Here is a 6,549-nt window from a genome sequence, read left to right on the forward strand (position 1 = left end):
CTTTGCCACCCCTGGCACCCCTCTCTATAAACATGCTACCAGAGAAGGTGAGACCTGACCTATTTCCTCAGTTTGGGGCAGTTTTCTCTTACTGTCATCACTTCATTCTCTATTTCCTACTTCAGGTTAACAGCTTCCCACGGGTTCATGATTTGCACAGAGAATTTTCCAGGGCTGCAGACTTGCATCAATAACACAAACTGGACTTCACAAAGTCAGCACAACCCCTGCGAGATGCCTGAGCAAAGTCTCAATTTATGCACTCGAGAAGTCCAAATTCCTCTTTTCTCTGCACTCTCCCTCCCAGATGAAGACAAATCCACCACCTACCAGCAATTGCCTTCTGATGACATTACTACTACAAAGGGTACCCAGGGACACGGAGCCCACCAGCTCCAGCTAATTCATACAAGCTTCTCTCCAAACTCCATTTTGACTTTCAAAATAGCAGCAGCTGAGAAGAGCCACCAAGTACCTAGGGGACAGAGTTCAGGGCCTTCCACTGCCCACATCTAAACACTAAGAAAGTTCTCCTCTCAGTTCTCCATGCAGTCCACGATGAAACACAGCTGGACACCACAAGGTAGTTCTCAAGAAGCGAGGCAGGAGAACTTTCTCTCTGAACACAAAAGGCATGCTAAGGTTCCTGCTGCTCTTCAGGGCTTTGCCTGGCAACAACAGAGTGAAACCAAAACGCTCTGAAGTACTGTTCTGGTTAGCCAAAATCCTTTGGAAGAGAAAACCACCCACAAGTCACGCTCAGTGCTACCGCTTCTAGAAGTGCTAAATACTGAAACACAGAATGCTCTGGGCTGGAAGAGACCTCCAAAGAGCATCCAGTCCAACTCCCTCTGCAGTCAGCAGGGACATCCTCAACTAAATCAGGTTGCCCAGAGCCAGGCCCAGCCTCACCCTGAATAAGGATACTGAAGATACTGCCCTCACAAGGTAAGGTTTCCTGCTCTATTATGCAGCTGCTTTTGCTGAATCAGCAGGATTTAACACTGGAACAAGGACAGGGCAGCACCTCTGTTAGACAGCCAGAATCAGTCTGGACTAACACAAGCTTTGCACTTCTTTCAGCCAGTTAATTCCTCAGCCCCAAATTGTCACACTTGCTCCTGTGCCCCAAGTCACAGAAACACAGAAGCACAGAATGGTGGAGGCTGGAATGGACCTCCAAAGATCATCCAATCCAAGCCCCCTGCCAGAACAGGGTCACCCAGGGCAGGTTTCTCAGGATATCAGGGAGTGACAGGAGTGGGGGAATGGAGCAAAGCTGGAGGTGGGTAGGTTCAGGCTGGACATGAGGAGGAAGTTGTTCAGCATGAGAGTGGTGAGAGCCTGGAATGGGTTGCCCAGGGAGGCGGTTGAGGCCCCATCCCAGGAGGTGTTTAAGGCCAGGCTGGATGGGGCTCTGGCCAGCCTGATCTAGGGTAGGGTGTCCCTGCCCATGGCAGTGAGGTTGGAACTGGCTGATCCTTGTGGTCCCTTCCAACCCTGATTGATTCTATGAAAGCATCCAGACAGGTCTTGAAAGTCTGCAGAGGAGACTCCACAGCCTCTCTGAGCAGCCTGTCCCAGTGCTCTGGTACCCTCAAAATGAAGAAGCTCTTCCTCATGTTCAAGTGAAACCTCCTGGGTTCCAGTTTGTGTTCACTGCACCTTGTCCTGTCACTGGGCACCACTCAGCCCCATTCTCTTGTCCCCCACCCTTTAGCTATTGCTAAGTGCTGTCACAGTAGACAGACCTAACTCTTTTGGCAGGGAACCCAGGGTCACCTTTCATCAGGAGTGTTCCAGATGTTTCAGAGGATGAGGTGTAAGTTGTTTTGCTAACCCAAGCCTTTGTTGAACACTCATCTCCACCTTGGGGTTTTAGAGTACGAAGCAGATGATTGGTAAGACCAGAGGAGAGTTATGCCTTTGACAGTCCTGTCCTGCTGTCAGCCTAACAAATATTTGTACACCTTAACAAGGAGGTGTTTTGGTGGGCTCCACACCTTTTATCCCAAATGTCCTGTTCCCACACTGGAAGCTTAGCATGAGTGCTGACCTCCCAGGAAGCAGCTGCCAAGGAAACTACCTGTGCCTTATCAGTCTGGCTTAGCCACATCTGTTGGTACCATCCAGCACAGCTGTGACTCCTGGGTCAGGCTGTGCTGCTGTAATAGGGAGTGCTGAAAAGCAGTAGCATTTCAACAGCTTCAAGAGTAACGCCAGCACCCTCCCCTTGAACTGTCACCTCTCAGTGCTCTCCTCCAGCAGGGCAACAAGCAAGAAGGAAAAGTAATCTGCCTGCAAAGAAAGGACAGGAGAACTGCATTCCCACTGCAAAGCACTGCCCAGGGCGGAACAGTCTCTGATTTCCTGCTATTCCATTCTCTGCCATTTCCTTTTGCCCCCCTGGGCTCTCTTGGGATCTGAATGCATGCACACAGGCAGTTTACTGAGGGTAACACAAGTGCAAATAGTCTGTCAAAAACTGGAGAGCTCCAGGTCTCCCCTGAGAGCTGTGTTTTACTTCTTGTCTGATGCTGAATAAAACAATGAAACCGACACCTGTGATATACCTCATGAACCAACTGCACCTGCTCTCATCCAGAAACCTACCTTCCCAGTGCTCAACACTCATGTCAAATCAGAAGGCAGCTTCTCTGCTGCAGGAACAGACCTTTTTACACCTGTTTAGGCCACTGTGAGTCACGTTCTTCCACACCAGGACTGGCAGGATCATTCAGAGACAATTAACAGAGGAGTAAAAACCATAACAGACCAGGCCTTGTGGTTGCCTGCCCACACCTCCACAGAAGATGAGAGCAGAAATGTCTTTATGCTCTTTTATTTCCAAACACCAGCATTACAGTGTGCATTATGCCCTTGGACAATGGTGACATATGAGCATCTCCTAAAAGCCCACAGAGGGACATGCAGCTGAACAAAGACCAAGAAGCCCCAGCAGACACTCCAGTAAGCAGACTGTCAGTAGCAGAGACACTCTGAGAAAAGGCAGAAGGACTGCCCCAGCCACAACAAAAACTGCAACACCAAGGGTTGAACTTCAGGAAAGGAGTTCAAGGAGGGATCTCAGCAACGCTGATCAATAGCTGAAGGGTGAGTGGCAGGCTGGAGCAAGACCTCAGTGGTGCCCAGGCATAGGACAAGGGGCAATGGACACAAACTGGAACCCAGGAGGTGACATGGAAACATCAGGGAAAAATTCTTCCCTGTGAGGGTGGCAGAGCAGTGGTACAAGCTGCCCAGAGAGGCTGTGGAGCCTCCATCTCTGGAGGCATTCCAGACACACCTGGATGTGCTCCCGTAGGATTGAATCTGCGTGAGCCTGCTCTAGCTTGGACTGGATAATCTGCAGGAGTCCTTTCCAAGCCCTGTCACGCTGTGATTCTCTAAAAGAAGCTCATGGCAGCTTGCACCAACAGCGAGTTTCTCTATGCAGGCTTTCCACTTGCTAGCTTCAATTTGTTACTCTGAAACTAATTTTCTTCAACTTTTTTTTCCCATGACAATCATGTGCTTCCAAAGCCTCACCAAGGCCCTGAAGAACTGCAAGGAGCTATGAGAGAACCAAATGAAAGTATTTGACAATTTTTACGTTATGCAAAATCTGAAACTGGGGACTAGACAAAAGCAGGCACAGCACAAGGCACAGCAAGTCTCATCAAGTGGGCTTGACAGAGGAGGCAGGAGAGTGAGTGCTGTGTCCAGCTCTGGAGTCCTCAACATAGGAAAAACGTAGACCTGCTGGAGTGGGTCCAGAGGAGGTCCCAAAAATGACCAGGATGCTAGAACACCTCTCCCATGGAGACAGGCTGGGAGAGTTAAGGCTGTTCAGCCTGCAGAAGAGAAGGCTCCAGGCAGACCTTAGAGGTGCATTTCAATATCTGACCTACATGCTCAGAAGGGCCTGTGGGGATAGGCTGAAGGCAATGGCTTGAGCCCAGAGTAGGGCAGAGTTAGGCTGGACATCAGGAGGAAGTTCTGCACAAAGACTGGTGAGATACCAGAACAAGTTGTCCAGGGATGTGGTTAAGGCCCTGTCCCTGCAGACAATCAAGATCAGATTTGATGTGGCCCTGTGCAGCCTGCTTTGGCTGAAGGTGTCCCTGCTGAGCGCAGAGGATGGACAAAGTGCCCTGGGAAGGTGCCCCTTCCAACCCAGTGCAATCTGTGAAGCTGTGATTCAGTGAGGAGGGGCGGAGGAGGGGTGGGCCTCACATCTGGAAGGATACTTCCCTCTTCTTGGGAAACATGCAGCACCTCATCTCCTCAGACACCTGAAGCAGTAAAGCAGAAGCAGCTACTACATGGAGCTGCTTCTCCAAAAGCAGAACTAATACCCACTGGGTTCCATTTCCCAACTTCTTCCTGCCCCAACTACCAGAGCTAGTCTGCCATCTGCTTCCTCCAGCACCTCTGGTGGCTCCTGACCCTTCTCAGGCAAACAGGACTTCTGCTCACCCTTGGGAAGGGACATCTCTGTCCCTCAGGAATTTTGTGCTGTCAACAGCAAGGCATGCACCAGAGGACAACTGAAGACACAGGGACACTCAGGGCAGATTCTGTTACTGGTGAATGGTATGGGAGAAGTTGAGCTGCTTCTCAGTGGGCAGCCTTTGGACCTCGGCAATGAAGCCACCCACGGGATGCACAGCAGCTTTTGCTTAGACAGCTGCAGGTCTCCTTTCGACTGGCTCATCTGAAGCACCAACAGGAGCCCAACAGAAGCACCACCTCATGCCCTGAGAACTTCACATGAAGTACAGTTGTTGTCTATCCTACAGTTTGGAAAGGAGTCACGCTGGCTCTCAGGCTGAAGTGGCAACGACTGCAGCAACTGCACTAACCAACGTACTGCAGTTCTTCACCAGGGGCGTTCTTTCACCGGGCTGCAAAGCAGCTGTGGCTGCATGGGGCCACAGCTGCACAGAGTCCACAGCGCTTCTCATTCAGGGCACAGGCGAGACAGACGATACACCACCTGTGCTTTAGAACTCCCCAAACACAACAACAGACAGGCAAAGCTGTTCAAAACAGGCACTTTACATATGTGGCATCACTCCACATTCTGAAGCAGACACCCCCCCCCCCCCCCCAAGCATTTTAGAGTCGCTGAGGCAAAGCAAGTAGAAAAAAGAGAATCCATAAAATCCTATGGTCAAGGCTGGGCAGCCAGAGGAAGAGAAAGTGAAGGTACAGGAGGTTGATATTTTACAAACACATACAGGTGTCTCTCTCAAGGGGACACACTGTGTTTGAAACTAAGGCAAGGAAAGGTTTGCCCTTGCATGCAATGTTAGTATCACCTACAAACCCAGCAACCACAGCAGTCCTATGTGGTCTATGGAACCAACAAATCCTTCAGCACTTTCACATTCCAGTCCAACATGTACATGAAGTGCCATTATTACAGAGAAAACCCCCAAACGCTTGCTCCAAACGTTATTTCCCCTGCACATAAAATGTGTGCCCAAAGAGCAGGTGAGGAGCCGGCCTTACCTTAGCCAGAACACAGCGGGGGGATCTCCGGGAGGCCGTCGTCATATCTCTCCCTGTCGCATCGTACGCCTGCTTTGAGAGCCTTGGGGACGGCGCGATGGTGACCTGCAGGAGAGAAACCCACATGAAAGAGGGCAACGATGGCCGTGCCCAGGGCGGGCCGGGAGAGCCTGGCTTAAAACGGACCCTTCCACACAGCCTCAACGCCTCCCAGCCAGGCGTAGGCGCCACTTTCTGACACAGAGATGTTAGACAACAGCCGGCGAGGAGGGCTGTTACCATGGAAATGCAAACCGTACATTTGTGGGGAAACGGGGAGAAGCGGGCGGCAGAGCCTGCCCCTCGAAGCCGCTGCCCCTTCCCTCCCTCACGCCCTCCTCTCTTCCACACGGCCCAGGCCCTCACCCACCCGGCCCCGCACCCCGCGGACAGCCCGGGCGGCCAAACACAAAGGGCACCGGAGAAAACCCAGCCGCTCTCCGTCAGAGCCTCCCGGCCGCAGACACAGGCCAGGAGACACCTGCAGGGGCGCCCGAAGCGGCGGGGAGCTCCCCGCTGCCTACCTGCGGCGCCGGGCGAGCGGCGCGGCCTAGCGCGGCGCCTCCGCCGCGACACGTCGCTGCCCGACCCCGCGCAGGGCAGGGCTGGCGGCGCGGCGCGGCGCAGGAAGCGGCCCGGGCGGCAGCGGCGGCAGCGGCGGCGGCGGGAGGGGCCGGGGCTCGGCTGCACCGCCTCTCCCGGCCGGCCGGAGGAGGAGCCGGCGCCGCGGCCGGCGGAAGGGGCTGTCTTGTCTCGCCGCCGTGCGAGTTCCGGAGCGGTCTCAAACTCTTCCGGCCTGGGGCAGGTTGATGAGTTGAGAGGTCTGCGGCCCGGGCCGGGCATAGCGAGCGGCTGGGGTGCAGGAAGCAGCACAGGGCACCACGGGCGGGGCGCTGCCATTTGAGAGGCCTCATGAGTGCCCCCCAGCTACAGCACCGCCGGCCAGGGGCGTGAGAGGCTGCAGAAATGAGTTACAGCCGAGGTGCTGCCGTT

General features: G+C 53.5%; 1 protein-coding gene across 3 annotated transcripts in view; it reads right to left on the bottom strand.

The window, feature by feature from the left end:
- The window catches only part of VPS54 (VPS54 subunit of GARP complex), a 57,595-nt gene extending 51,430 nt beyond the window's left edge, over positions 1-6,165 (bottom strand). For 2 of the 3 annotated variants that reach the window (XR_010302861.1, XM_064146310.1), the window contains exons 1-2: positions 6,081-6,165; positions 5,518-5,622 (exon numbers count right to left, since the gene is read on the bottom strand). The gene's annotated coding sequence lies outside the window, so the exon portion shown is untranslated. The remainder of the gene's footprint in view (positions 1-5,517; positions 5,623-6,080) is intronic. The other variant, XM_064146311.1, reaches the window with a different exon arrangement.
- Between the last annotated feature and the right edge of the window lie 384 nt (positions 6,166-6,549).

The sequence above is a fragment of the Pogoniulus pusillus genome, chromosome 7 (assembly GCF_015220805.1).
Source record: "Pogoniulus pusillus isolate bPogPus1 chromosome 7, bPogPus1.pri, whole genome shotgun sequence".
Classification (NCBI taxonomy): Eukaryota; Metazoa; Chordata; class Aves; order Piciformes; family Lybiidae; genus Pogoniulus; species Pogoniulus pusillus.